Source organism: Corvus kubaryi, unplaced genomic scaffold (assembly GCF_017639235.1).
Source record: "Corvus kubaryi isolate FWS band 111438036 unplaced genomic scaffold, C.kubaryi_AGA036_p1.0 37361, whole genome shotgun sequence".
NCBI classification, from domain to species: Eukaryota; Metazoa; Chordata; class Aves; order Passeriformes; family Corvidae; genus Corvus; species Corvus kubaryi.
In genome coordinates this window covers 4,530,562-4,545,593 of record NW_024581118.1, presented here as the reverse complement: position 1 = coordinate 4,545,593, position 15,032 = coordinate 4,530,562, and the positions used below count along the sequence as shown (strand labels likewise).

The following is a 15,032-nucleotide window of genomic DNA, read 5'->3' as shown; positions in this document are numbered from 1 at the left end:
TTTACAGCAAGGACACCTGGCCAACCAGCCCCCTTACAAGTGGCTGGGAAGTGGTAAAAATCCACCTCTGAACTTGCTGGTGACCACACAAGCACCTGAGCTCCAGGTGTAGCCTCCCATCTACATCATTGGCCACTGTAACCTTCCCAGGGGAGGGGGCAGCAGGATCACTGTGGCTCTTGCTGGTGAGCCTGTGATAGATCTCAGCAGTGATCTGCTCATGGAAAACTAGCTCTGGGAAGTTGAACAGCTCTGTCATCTTCCACTGGGGAACGTGAGCTGTGCACTTACTCCTCTAAAGCTGGTTCTGGTTATTTCTCATGCTGCTGGAATAGGCCCTTCTTTCCCAACCTCAAGAGCATAAGGACAAAAGGGCATAATACTACGGAATGAGCTGCAGCTGATCCTTTCTCTGAACATTTCTCTGGCTGCATTTCTAACTCCATGTAAAATGATCCATCCCCACTAAGATTCTTGGCACACAAAGGACCAACAGCTTTACAGATAATGTCTCAAAGGAACAACACTTAGCCCAAGAACTGACTGTCGGGAGACACGCAGCACTACGTCAGGGCACACCCATTTCCCTGTGTGCACTTGTATCTGCAGAAGCCAGGCATAGGTTTTTCAAACACGTAACTTTCTTACAGGAAGGCAAATTATAGCGAAGAGCATCCTCAGCTCCAAAAAGCATGCCTTGTTCCAGCAGGATCTTCTCTCTTTTACATGTACAGAGCCAGGATCTTCTCTCTTTTACATGTACAGAGCCAGCAGAAACTTGCCATTTTACCATCAGGAAATATTATGTTCAAAAGCCTTGCAGAAGGAAAACACAGTTAAGAAATGTACTTAAGGATTAGTGGTAGAAGAAGTATCCAAGAGAGAATTTACTCTGAAGGAGTGGGCAGGTGTTGTCTGAGCTGATGTAATTCCGGACAGTTTCACTGCCTGCTCTTCCAAGCTGAGAATGGGTCAATTTGCAGAGTCATCCTGATTTTTGTACATTTTCCTCCTAATCAGTCAGACAGCTGGTAGCTGGATCATCTGAAGCTCAGAGGATGAAGAGGGTACCCATTATCAGATACATAACCAGCCCATGCTGGCACTGAGGTAAAAATCTCTTGATATGCGAGGGAAGAGGTGCAAACAACTTGCTTGCATGATCCAACAGGGATGAGGCAGAAGGAAATAAAGCAGCAGGAAGAGATCGATGAGTGCAAACAGGAGGGGCACAGGCAAGAGAGATGTGTTGTGCAGAAAGCTGAGGTAGCAGTAGTTTTACAAGGATGACAAACTGCATACTGATACTAGAACTGTGGGAGGAGGCAGAGGACAAGCAAGACACATGTGGAAGTGGTGGAGGCAGGAAGAAGAACAGCATAAATGCTGAAATGGCACAGAGATTAGGGGTAGTAGGTAAGGAGTAATGACAGCGGATCAGGGGGAAGTGCTGCTGGGAATGGGCACTAAGACGCTACTCAGCCATTGCTGTTATTCAGTGTTTGCTTTTTCTGGATCCCTTGGGCTGGCCAGAGGTAGAAGCTTTGGGAGTTGAGCAGGCCATGCCTTCTGAGATACTTTCTTGGAAAATTTTTCTGAAAGAAAAAACAGCAAGCCAAAGCCATTAAAAATACCACGGAGCTAAAATGTGCCCAAGGTATCATCACGTCCTTAACTAACAAGTTAGCCCCTCCTCCCATTTTGAAGTCAAAGAGATAAGATATGCTGGGAAGAAATTTTAATTCCTATTCTTTCTCCTTCTCCACATTTAAATCTTGTGGATCTAGTTGGGAAAGAGCACAAGGAGAGTCTTTCGTACCCAATAAGCTTATGACCTAAGGAACTCACTGCCACACCATATGGGCAAGAACAGTAGGTAATCCGTGTTCAAATACCTCCTGGAGAAAGCAAGGGCATCCTGTGTTATAAACACAAAAGGTCTGTGGCCTCTGGAACATAATTGCTTTTCTAATCCAAAATCAGTGATCCTAAACAGATCTTCTTGACTGTAACAGGGAGTACTCGCTCACAAGGAACATGATGCCAGTTACAGTGACCTCCTAGATACAGACCCTGTTACATGTCAAAATCAGAATTAGTTTCTCTCAAAACCAGACCATGTTCAGCAGTTTTTTCTGCCCTGATCTAGAATCACGTTAAAAGCCTCTTTGCTTGACCACTGACAGAGTCGAGACAAAACCCCCGGATGTGTCCAGTAGGGGAGGGTTCTGCATTAAACAGGTGAGTGAGGTGTCATCAAAGACTGCTTCAGTCTCCAAATCTGGAAAAAGGTTCAGAATATTGATTATCCTGACTTTGCCTTTCCTTGTCTGTTGCTTCTTGGATGACTTTCTCATTTTTCTCCAGCTCACATTCTAGCTCTTGATTCCCTGCAGAGCTTCTTCCTGCTTCTCTTCAAGACCTTCAAATCTTTCCTCTACATTCTGAGCACGGATCTCTGTTTCTTTGAAACACAGAAGCAAAGTTAATGCAAAAACCTGAAATCTAAGGAGCTGCTGGCAGGAGACCCAAGAGAAAGATATAGAGAGCTGAAGAGCCCGGGGGGATTGGCTGACTCTGTAAAACATGCTTATGGTTTCAGAGAAGGGCACTGTTAAAAGATCTACAAAGGATTTCATGGCACATCTATGGAAACGTTGCAAATTTAATTAATTTTAAAATTCAGTGTTTGCTGGCAAAGGGTGAGATGCTGATCTTTGCTGTGAGAGGATAAAAACAGAGCAGAGTCAATTCTATTAGCAGAGCTAATGAGATGGGGTTTCCCTGGATAATGCAAGCTCTCAGACAAAACAAGTATGAGGGAACATAATTCAGAGTGCCCGAGCCTGCTTAGGCATGGAAGAAGTCACTACCAAACACAAACCTCGGCGTGATTCTGCACGTGGGTGTCCCTTCACTGTGTTCCCCACACTGAGGCACAATATTGTATGGCTGCACCTACCAAGCTTCAGGGGACTGGCAGGCCGTGGAAAAGCTCAGCTGCATTCATACAGCACTCTGCAAGTGCAAACTTGCAGAGACCTGTAGAAATAGAAGTCTTGCAGAAAACGATCATGAATACCTCTCAAGTGTCCCAAGACATTCTGAATGAAAGGAAACACAAAATTAAGCCATCAGATATTGGATGAAGCAGAACCTTATCAGAGAGCAGAACCAGCACCTGCCTGAAATGAAACCCTGCCCTGCTCAGGCCTCCAGTACAGGACCAGTACTCAGAGCAGCTGCACTTGCAGACATTCCAGTGCTGCCAGAACTTCAAACTCTTCCTGAGAAAAGGGAGGGGAGGACTTGTTGGTGGTCACCTCCCTCTGGTTGGAAAGGGGAAAACCTTTGTTTAAGTGAACATGAAACCAACAATGCCAGATTTCATCAGCAGTGTGGGCCTGGCTTGATTCTGGTGTCTCAGTTCACAGTACCAACCCAGGCAAGAGCTCTGTGTCAGCAAAACATGCAAAACCAGAGGCGAGTTTAGGCACTGAACACATCCTGGCATCAAAACCAGACTGCAGTCCTTTTCTGATGCAGATGTGAAACTCTCACTGGCTTGTAGTCTTGGATTGCTGGTGCAATCACTGGGTTACAGAGGTTGGACATGGCTGTAGCTCGACCAGGAGCGAAAAAACCCCAAAACACACACCAAAATGCTCAGAGAACAGAAAGAAGCAGCTCCTCACAGGGTCCAACAGGCATAAGTCAGCTTTCAACCGTGATTTTTTGGTAAAAGTAACTGTTGAGAGGCTCCTGCTCTAAGCCTTGGAAGGTAATTGTGATTTCCATGGATTTATCTCTGTAAAACAAATCAAAGTCTGTAAAGAAATGCTCCTGCATCTTCCACTGTCACTCAGAGCTAGCTGCACACCTCTAAAGCATGAAGGGCAAGGCATGCTAGGAATGCAGTGTGCGTAAGGAGTGGGACTGCCCAGTGACAGTTTGCTAAACATCCACAGTTCCTGTACCTCTTGGCTTCACTCTGGATGACTGACTGGCCAGGGAATGACTGCAAAAGGCAGGCCCTATGGCTTCTGGAGAATAACTTTATCAAAGAGCACTGTCCTGAAGGCTAATGGACAAAACAAGACCCTAGGAGGCTGCAACAACTTAAGCTTCTGCTTCCCTGTGTTGTGGGATCCCTCTGAACCTCTAAATCCTCTCCTGCTCCTCCCATGTGCTCAGCACCAAACCATTTTCACCCTCCCAGCCTCTGCAGACTACACACATCGCCCATTCCTGGTCCCACGACAGACCTGGTCCCACGACAGTGATGTGTGGGTCAGGAGGACGACTTGCAGCTGTGGTAACTGTGCTAAGATTATTGAAAGTTGCAAGAAGAGAGGAATCAGAGAGAACACCAGCACCTTGCACTGACTGGTGCAGGTCTGACACGAGTGTTAAATGAGGTCTCATAACTGAGTCTGAGTAGACAGATAAAACCCAGCACCAAGGCTCTGCCAACAGGCTAAAACCATCGGTGTGGTGGAGACTCCTACCCCTGTGACCAAAATGACATCTGATTTCAGAGACTTCAGGTCGACGTTGGAGTCATGCCCTACATATCTGATCATGTCTGCAAAGGCTTTGCTGTCCTCGGTCAGACAATTCATACCAGCACCTGGCTGCTGCTGAGAGAGAAAAGGAAATAGGAGAAAAGGAGAAAAGAAAAGAAGTCGGAGATACCGCTGGCCTAGTGGCATTCATGGCAGCTGTAGGGCCACGTGTCACATCACACACTATGAGTAACAAATAGAAAGGTCCTGCTGGAAAGTGTCACATTGCAGCTACTATAGTCACCTGCATAATAGCAACTTCCTCTTTTACTTCTAATCTTGAGCTCTTCTTGAGTTGAAGGAATTACAGCATCCTTAAACTTAAGCTTTAGTTGCACTTCCCCTAAGGCACCCTCAGGATCAGGTTACAGATGTGCTCCATTTGTCCATCCAAATAACCTAGGCAAAGCCAGCTGGTCTCTGACTTTCTCTTGCATGTATTTAGACTTAAACTCCAGCCACCTCAGGAGTCCTGAGTAGAGATATTTCTAAACACTAATGAACATGCTAATTACTTAATATTACATCAGCAGCAAAAAAAAGGCAGCATGAGAGCTGCAGCACTGGCTGTATACTGCAGTCATGAACAACATCACTCTGCCTTGGGATTGAGTCAGAACCAATGGGAACAAATTGTCCAAGACAATAAATCCAAATCCATTTCCTTGTCACCTGAATGTAACCTGCTTTTTCATGAAAGCAGGCTAATGCCAGGCCAACCATCTATAAAGTGCATCTCACTGTCACAGGCGGTCTCAAACATCCTCCCACCGAAGGAATTAAATCAGAAGCTCAACCTGATCTTCCGGGCAAGGCAGCCACCAGAACTGCAGCAAAAGTCCAGCTCAGTGGGTGAAACAAAAGCCATCATGCACCATGGGGAACTGATCTGCCAGGGGGGTAAAACTGAGACACTCACAGGACAAGCAGTTCTGCTGTCACATCCCAGCAAATCCACCAGCCACAGGACCAGTTTTCTGTGCAGCTCAGTCACCTGCACAAAGCATCAGAGCAAACCTAAACCACTAATGAATGAAATGACCGGTCTTGCCAAGTGATCTGAAGTCGGTGTATTTCCCGTAAGTCAGTGTCCCACCTCATCCAATTTGCAAACTGATCTAATGACAGAAATGTTTGTTTTTACCAATTTTTTCTTCTATATTCATTACAAACATATCTTTTCCTACTAGGGATTTATCCTTCTCCCAGTTCTTGTTTAGGATCATATGCTGCTTATCAGCCATGCAGTGCGTTCTCACGTCCAGAATTCAGCAACAAACCAAAAATCACACACCACACTGCAACCCTAGGAGAAAGACTCCCTAGGAATCTACAACCCTAGGAGAAGGAAGTAAAACCACAGAGCCAGCAGGCACAGCTGCTCTCTGAACAGGAAACACCAGTGTTATTTCAGAGGAAATGCTTGCTGAGGGTGAAACAATAAATTTGTGCTCATGCACTGTACTGGAGACCTCGCAGCTATTTTTAGAGGAGTTCTCCTCTGCTCCTTTGGCTGGCAGACAAAAACCACAGCTCAAACAGAAAAGAAAGTATCGAAAGAGAAACAAGTATTCTTCACAACTGTGCTCTGGCCAGAGGAAGACAAAAAGAAAGAGTGGATACTTGATAGAATGCTCTTATCCATAGAAACTGCAGTCTTGCACTTCCTTTTTTGTTAAGAACGTCATTATTGCTGAATCATCTGAAAAAAATCCCTAGGTACCACCGAAGAAAGCCCCAAATCCAGAAGCAAAGTGACCTCTAGAGCACCAGACCCTAAGGATCTCCTGTCTCAAAGGTATCTTTTGCTTCCCAGCTCAAAACCCCCCAGTATATTTAAGAACACCAGATGCTGGAAACCTGACACAGGCTTTTTTGTTAATGCTCTAGTTGTGGGCAAACCTGGCATTCACAGGGAATCTTGCACATGCACATTATCTATCTGTTCTGCAAATGATTTATTTCTTGATGATATTTACTAAAGACAATGGAGCACCATGGAGAGGAATATGCCCCCACATATCTATATGACTCTATATGAATCACTCATTTTGTTTGGTTTTTTTCCAAATGTCAAGATTTCCAAAGCAGGTGGCAGTTCTGAGGGAGATGGGGGTGTTCCAGGAAGGATATTGAAATCTCCAACTGTATCCACAGGTATTGCCAAACCAAAGCAAATGAAAGGCAGTCACCAATCATTTTAACACTTCAGCTGATCACGTTTATCCCACTGCCACTTTCCTGCACCAGGGTCCCCAGAGAAGGACATTTTTCAAGTGTAGGTTGAAAAGGCCAGTCCGGATCCAGTTAGCTCCTCTGTCCTTACAGGAAGGGTGGTTTATCATCACTCTCAGCTTCATGCAACGGGCTGGAGCCTGTACAGCTCCTCACTGCATCCACCTGGGCCAGTCAGGCAGGAATCTTGTGATGAAATGCTGGGAGCTTGGCTTCGTGCATGCCAGGACCTCACTTCAGCTTTCACACCTTGAGCACTTCTCCCCAGTGCTGTCAAAAACCTAGCTGTGCCTGTGGGGGAAGAAAATATGATTTTTAATTATGATTCCTTCAGCCAACAAAAATAAAGCTGGTTTCTGTGAGGGATGCCAAGAGGGATGAACAGCCTATGTGGGAACAGGCTACACTTAGGATTAAGAATGAGCTGTTTAATAAACACTGAATACAAAGCAAGCTGAAAGAAAATAGGCTTGATGTAAAGCCCTGACGTCTTGGCAGATTTGGCTCCCTCATTGCATAAAGGCTTAATATAATTCTTTTTAAAACAGCTTTGCAGTTATAATCACATTCTTCAAAGATGCAGGTGATACAGTATGAACAGATGTGCAAAATGCCTGGACAAGGCAGTGAATTCCTTGTTCATTCACTTACCTGGCACATGCTGATGGCAATTCCCTGTTCCTTGGGGAATATGCCTGAGATGTAACAATGCTTGCTCTTGATAGTCAGTGTTTAACCTTTGTGAAAATCCTGGGGAGGTCCTGGTCTCCATGACACCTTGCAGCAAAGTTGGCATGTTAAGCACATGGTGGCAATGGCAGTTTTTTTGTATTTCAATGATTTTGATGCATGGCTTGGTTTCCCCACTGCACAGCTGTGGAGTAGGGCTGCTTAACTTCTCTGGTTTGGGAGAAGCACAGTGAAGCAGAGTTGGGATGTGCGGACTGGTGGGAAATGGAGTCATTTACCCTCTGTAGGATGGAACTTTTTAGAATGCACAGTGGGAACTCCACAACCAGGCATTAGTTTTAAACAATCAGGAGGCCAAAGAGAAGCAGCTGAAATGGTAATTGTTTAAGTTTTCCTGCTGTGCAGCATCAGCTTAAGGGGCAAGAAAAGGTGGGTCCCAGGAGGGCATGGGAGGAGGCAGAACAGTCGCTTGGGAACACTTCCATGGGGGTTGGCCATATTAGCCCTTACAAGTATGTCGTTGTCCTTACTAAACAGCAGCTTGCTTTGGGAGGGCTGTCTGTGTCATTGCATTGATCTTAAAACTTAACTTGATGCCGTGATGATTTTTTTGCCTTTTCTTTTATAGTCCTGTTACACCTTTTTACAGCTTCTGTATTCTCAGTGCTTTTTGCCTACCTTCTTGGACTTGTTTGTCAAGCTGGAAACTCAACATCTTAGAAGCTTCATAGTTAGGGATCAGTGTGCCCCAGACCCCAAGAACACATTCTGTAAATGAAGATAGAACCATCCAGGGAAAGGTTCCTTGGGGAGGGGGGCTCACTCGTGCCTCTCATTGGGGAAATTTTGATAGATATGCTAATTAGTAAGACCTATGACATACCAGATCTTTTGTGGGGTGTGCATTGTGGTGTGCATTGAGGTGTATTCGACCTGGATGTGTGCACCTGAGGATCCTTAAAATTAATACCAAGGTAAAATCCCTTTTTCCCTTCTAACCGTGTATGACTCTTGATTTTAAGACCAGGAAAAAGCATCAAACTAAAACCCAACAAAAGAGACACCTAAATGGAGCTCACTGGAGAGGTCACTCTAGTCCCAAGTGCAAATTTCAGAGTAAAGACACACCTTATTCTCACGATGAAGGTACTCTCTGAAGGCTTTAAGAAGTGATTAAGGAAGACTGAATAAAGCTAAGTCCTCAAGCCAAACCTTATTAATTTACAGGAAGTACTTTCTTACACATCCTTTCTAAAACAATCTCATCTGTCATTGTTCTCTCTCCCTCTCTCATCCTTGTCATCGAAACCTTTGTATTTCTGTCACATGCTGCTTGAGACCAGGTAATTAGGTCATAGAAAATAATAAATACTTCAGGTAACTGAGTGCCCTTGCCTTACAGAACAAAATTACCACGTTCTCAGTATTGTCTCCTACCCATTCTTTATAATCTCTCTCATTTTCACTGTTTCTTACCAAAGAGCCAGTGTAAAGAGAAGGGATACCTTGTGTTTTCTGCTGAAAGGCCATTCATTACATTACAATGCAAAAATGAATCCAAGCCTTGTATGGATCAAGAGAACACCTTTCCCATGGCCCTGTTCCCAAAGTCTTTGTGAAAATGAACTAAGATTGCTTTTCCTGGACTCTGCTGTCTGAAGCAGTTTTGGATCAGATGTCCATGCTGTGCCTGTGCTCAGACCATGGCTAACCATGGAGGCTTCTGACAATCTGCTATTAACCTTTTGCTATGCTGGTGTCTGGCCAATTCTGGCCCCATTCCTTCATCTTGCTTTCCCCTTTCTTAGGACAACTACTTATTTCTTTCCTTTAGCCATCTCAGCTCCTTTTGTAGGCTGAAATATGGCATGTGGCATAAGACAATGTAGGGAAAAAGACAGGGTAACCCTCAGTGAAAGAATAAGATGGCAGTATGAGAAGCAGCTCAGCAAACCTCAGTAGCATATGTGCAGTTTGGTTTTAGTCTGAATAAAGGAAATAGGATGGTTAAAAAAACAGCAGAGATGAAGAACTTTTGAAATCAGGAACGAGTCAAGGTCTTGCAGAGGCAAAGGTTGAGAAGGTTAGTTGCAAATTACTCAACAATTGTTTGTTATCTCACACAGGAGATGATGATTTTATATCAACAAAGAAAACATTTATTTACATACTTTATTATCAGGATAATTCAGTATCTAGATGAAGATAACTTGGCATTACTGATAAGGTAAAAAAAACTATTACCCTCAGAGAGTGCTATCTGGTTAATGATCTTCAAAGTGATGTTTTACTTTACATTTGAAATATCCATCCTTTCCTTTTATTTTCCTTTCCCTAAATCATCCCCATAATCACAAACCACCCACTCTCCCACTGAACATATGACTTCCCTGTGTCATATCTGCACTGTGTGTTCTCTGCACTGTATCACACTTAAAATTACAGAAATTCTTTTCACCTGTGACTGCGAGTCAAGTTCCTTGGAGTTTATCCCTTGAATGCTCTTGACTCCCAGCACATATCTGGGGGTCATACTTTAGCTTTGGAAAAGGCCAGTACATGTTATGCCAACATGTCCTTTATTACCTGCTACTTTCCTGACATACCCAAGTAAAGGCTGAGCTACAAAATGGGTCATTCCTCACCATTCCCCCACTTTTCCTTACGTTGGAATCCCAGTAGAGTCTACACGCCCTTTGGTTTATTTCTTCCAGGGCAGGCTGCCATGGAGACAATGCCTCCCTACTGCTCTAGGTCTGCTTTTAGCACCTGAAAGAGGAGCACAAGCCTGCCATGCCCCCAAAAGCTGGACCACCCTTTGGCAGTGCCAGAAAGGTGATGGAAATCAGGCAAGAGATCTTGTGAGGAATCCACGAGCATAAAGATGCCACAGTGAGTAGGTCACACAATGAATTGAAAATCTACTGGTGACAGTGCTGAGCATTTCTACCAATTAGTGTAATTGATCAGTCACCAGAGCTGTTGATCAGATAGTGCTGACTTTAATGCACTGGCTGAAGTATGGCACTGGTCAATCATAAATTCTCATGTGTGGACTCTTGAGCTTCAGCACAAAAGGTTTGAGCTGAAGTGGTTTTGTTCACACTTGTGATGGACTTAGATGCTCCCTAGGGCTCAGCTAACACAGGGTTGTTTGCTGAGCAAACACTGCTCGGTAATACATTCAACCTCCCAAAATCTTGCATTTATCAACTTCTTGATGTCTTGTAGGTCTTCATCATCAGAGAGTAGCTAAAGCAGAGGGAAAGAAGGGATGAGAGCTGAGGAGAATCTCCGTTAGTAGTCAAGGACTCTTCGAGGATGGGGCAGCCACAGCTTCTCTGGGCATCCTGTGCCAGTGCCCCACCACCCTCAGAGGGAGGAATTTCCTTCTAATATCTAACCCGAACCTGTTCTCTTTCAGTTTGAAGCCATTCCCCCTTGTCCTGTCACTACCTGCCCTTGTGAAAACATGAAAAATGTGCACATACTCCTGGTTCCATCCCACAGAGGACGCAGGTTTGGCAGCTGGGAGAGGGAAGCTCAGATAATGGCTTTTCACACTGCTTTTACCTTTCCCACTGCATGATTCAGAACCCGACAGAAACAATCTACATCTGAAAGCAGATGGAAACAGCCAACCCTGAATTGTGCTAGGGAAGCTGATGAGTTTTAGGATCAGGGTAGCACAGGGATGCATGTACAAAGATGTCCCTTCTCCCAGCTAGTGATACACCCAGAGAAACAGCTGAGTGACAGCACTCATGTGTGACTTTTTCTGTGCTCAGAAAAAGAGCTTCTGCCAGTCATTGCTTCCTTAGATTCTTGACAAGTCACAGTGTCACACACTGATAAGAGACACCCTGAAATGGAAGGGAAGATCTTGTTCTCCAACCCACCCCACAGCAGCCCACCGCTCCCTCACTGCAGCCTAAACCACACACCAGTCTGTCCTGCTCAGCCTGAGTCTTACAGCCAAGGCTCCCTCCCTTGGGTCAAAAAAGATGGATGAGATCATGTTTTTTAGGCAGATTAAGCTTGCATTGCCTGTGGTTGGCCAAAGACCATTTTTCAGTCTGCTGCCAATGCCCTGTTGCCTCCAAACCAAAACATTCCTCACTGCCGAGCACCGCTAAGCGTTGCTTATGCACAAAGAAGTGTAAAGCTATTCCCTGCTAAGTCTATTAAAGCCAGGAGAGCTTCTTTTCTTAATCATGGATCACAGAGCATCCCTGCCAGCCTGGCATCCTTTGGAAGGATGGTTCTCAGAAGTACTCCCAAAACATCTTTCCCTCAAGTCTCTCGGCTCTCACTCCGACAGGACTGCTGGCCCATTCCTCCAGCCAGATCAGGCAGCACAGGCACCTGCCATAAGAGACCGAGAGACCTTGCTGTGTGTTCCCAGCTCTATCTTTCCATTGCCCCGGGCTCCTTATCCCTTCTTTGCCTGCCTTCCAGCACCCATCAAACTGACAGGGTGGTCTGTCAGGTGTCTGAATTTGCTCCAGCGATTAGGATAATGCCAAAGCCGATCTGGCATTTGCAGGCAGCTCTGCAGACAAGGCACACGTGGCTGTCACTATTGAGCAAGAAACGTGTCAGGGAGTGGGAGAGGTCAGGGTGACCATCTAAACAAGCACTGTGTTGTTATTTCTTGGGGATAAAGAAACCAGTGCGGGCAAAACAGCCTTGGCAAGGGATTGACACCAGCACCAGGGCGTTTCTGAGCACGTTTGCAGGGACTGGAAGGTGGCACTGCAGATCTGTGTCAAATGGTGTGGCTAGCAAAGTGATGCCATATAGGATAAATTTATCTTAGGAGGTCAGCAAACCTTTTGCCCAGGGAAGAAACACATGCCCTAGAGAAGACTATTCTCCACAGAAAAAGACAGGAACTGGAAATGCTCCCCCAAAGCCCCCTGGGGCTCTGGTGGTTTGTGGGGACTGTAGGTACCCCAGGCTGTGGAGAGAAGCGCTGGCACAGGTCAGGCTTTGGAAACCTCCTCTGGAACAAAACTACTCTCCAGGGAGAATGAAACAGGCCTGGTGTGGTCAAGCAGCCTGGAGGTATCCCTCAGCTCGGGGATCTCTGGAGAACAGCACATCAGAACTACTTCAGCAGCATTTACTCCGCTGGTGAAAGAGAAAGCAAAGCTGAGGATAAAATATGGGCTGAGAAAATCTGTGACAAAATTCCTGGTCCCTTACCCTGAAGCAGGATCTAAACCACAGGAAGCTAATCCTGTGTTTAGTGGTTGTTGGATCTTTGGTGAAGCCTAGGACAAGTTACCTGCTACCTGTAGGAGATAAAGCATGGCACACCAAGGGATGTTCTACATCAACTTCTGTCCCTGTGTTCCTGTAAAGCCATTTTCCTTCTGGTGGACTGCTAGCAGTCAGCTTCCTGCAGAGTTGGGAGTGCCCTAAAACACCAGCAGTTGCATAAAGAAAGGCAAAATGTAATGCAGGGAAAGATCCTGGGATTAAAGGGAAGCTGGAAGGATAGAAAGTCAGATGTAGAACCCCACAGCCTCCAGCCCAGACCCACCTGACGAGTCCTGAACAACTGAGCCTTCCCAAGAGGCTCCTCTCAGCTTCCTTCCACTGCCTTTTGGTCCAGGAACAGGCACTCCAATTGTAGGCATGGTGAGTGGGGCTTTTTTAATGCTTCACCAAGAAAATTTGCAGTAATGAATGGTCCAGTAGCAGAATTAAACCCACATTTGTACTGCAGAGGGTTAAAGGGGGTTTTTGCTATTATTTATTGTGGAAAGCCCCTGACACCTGGCAGACACTCTGTGCAGCTGTCCAGGAGCCGCCGGTGCTTTGCTGCACCCTCCAAAGGGGCACTTGGTTTCCACCTCCAAACTGCATGAAGCACAGCTGCTTCTTTCACAGATCTGACTGGGCCAGAGATTTAATGGTATTTGTCACCAATTATTAATCTTGCCACTCTTTCTTCTTGGAGGTGTTATCTTCCTAATGAAAAAAATATCTTTCCATTAATCTCGTCATCCCCATGAATTCTCTTCCGAAGCCTTTCTCCCCTACCAACCTTGCCAAATGTGTAATTTTTTATAAATGCTTCTGGTACGAAGACTTTTTGACCTCCTTATCAGCTCTGTCCTTGTACTGTGGGTTTTAATTACAATTACTACATTTCTCTGCCTTCAGATATGTGTTTGTGGGTATAGGTATAATCTGGAGTAACCCTGACAGGCAGTTTCTTGTCTTGCTGCACAAATGGTTGCTTGGAAAGAAAATACAAAAATATTGCTAAAAACTTTTGACAGAAGTTTTGTTTTCCATCTCACACCTCTTAGGCAGTACTTGATATTCCCCCCAGAAAGAGTGAGAAGATTAATGGCCTTGTTCTGTAGCTGTTACAGCTTAAGGACACAGACAGGACTTGGGAACATGTGGTACATAGCTGGAAAAACATCACATTAAGTTCTTGGCTCACAAACCCTTTTCAGGCCCAAAATAAAGGCAGAAGTCACCAACATGATATACATTTCACAGCTGCTCCAATTGGAGGTGCATTAAATCAGGAGAGGTGAAAAACTCTGGTCTGTTCCACCACCTCCTTCCCTGTGCTCCTGTCCCGCACCTCAAGGATGTCCTTTCCCCTCTCGGGGATGCTGTGGCTGATACAAAGCTTAGGGAACCCCCAGCTTCCCTTCTCACCTGGTCTTTACCTTGGACATTTCATGCTCCTTTCCAGGACCTAAAGAAGGGCTTGTGTAAAAGTTTCTCCCCACACACCCAGCCAAGATCTCTCCTCTACCATCCCATGATCCTGCCTGGTGCCTCTACGCCAGGGTCTGCCACAGCATGAATGTCTCCATCCCTCTCCCCTCCCTGTCCTTGGAAAATGAGAAGCCACTTGCAGCCCCACAGGAGGCAGCTGTGGGCACAAGCAGCTTCAGGCTTCCCTTCCTCCACAGGGCTCTCTTCCCAACATCTCCCCACAGCAGCCACCTTTCCCAGGAGAGGAACCCCGCATGTCTTACTCCGCTCCCAGTCCCATCCTCTGTCCCCCCAAACCAGGAGCCTCAGAGAAAAAACAGGCCAAGGCAATTTGTTTTCCTCCCCTAATAGCAAAATATATTTTAACTGCTGTAATACAGTAGATTATAAACAGCTCCTGTGTGTGACAGGACGTGGACAGGTTGCATCGTGGGATGGCCAGGGCCAGGGCTGGGGTGTCCCCTGCCACAGCCAGGGAAGGGGCACCGCGGCTGGGGGCACCGGGAGAAGGGAGAGCCGAGGCTGGCTCGGGGGTGCCGGGGAGCACCTGAACTCCTGGAACCCGCTGTCCCTCGGGCACAGCTGCAGTCGGGAGCGGGAGCTCCAACAGCTCAGTTTGGGCAGGCCAGGTGCAACCCGGGCCACATCAGATTGAACAAATCCATCAGGATTTCCCCCAGCTCCCAGCCTGTGCTCGGAGGCTGTCATGGGAGAGCACAGAGCTCACACACACAGGACTGCTTCACCCCCCAGGCTGGCAGCCACACACCCCAACAGGAAGGATGGATTTGG

General features: G+C 46.1%; 1 long non-coding RNA gene across 1 annotated transcript; it reads right to left on the bottom strand.

Annotated features, from left to right (window-relative positions):
- Positions 1 to 6,506: 6,506 nt before the first annotated feature.
- LOC121667354 lies at positions 6,507 to 8,151 on the bottom strand. The gene is made up of 2 exons (XR_006017035.1): positions 7,452 to 8,151; positions 6,507 to 7,091 (listed from the first exon to the last, which is right to left on the bottom strand). It is a non-coding gene; the product is annotated as an uncharacterized LOC121667354 (long non-coding RNA).
- Between the last annotated feature and the right edge of the window lie 6,881 nt (positions 8,152 to 15,032).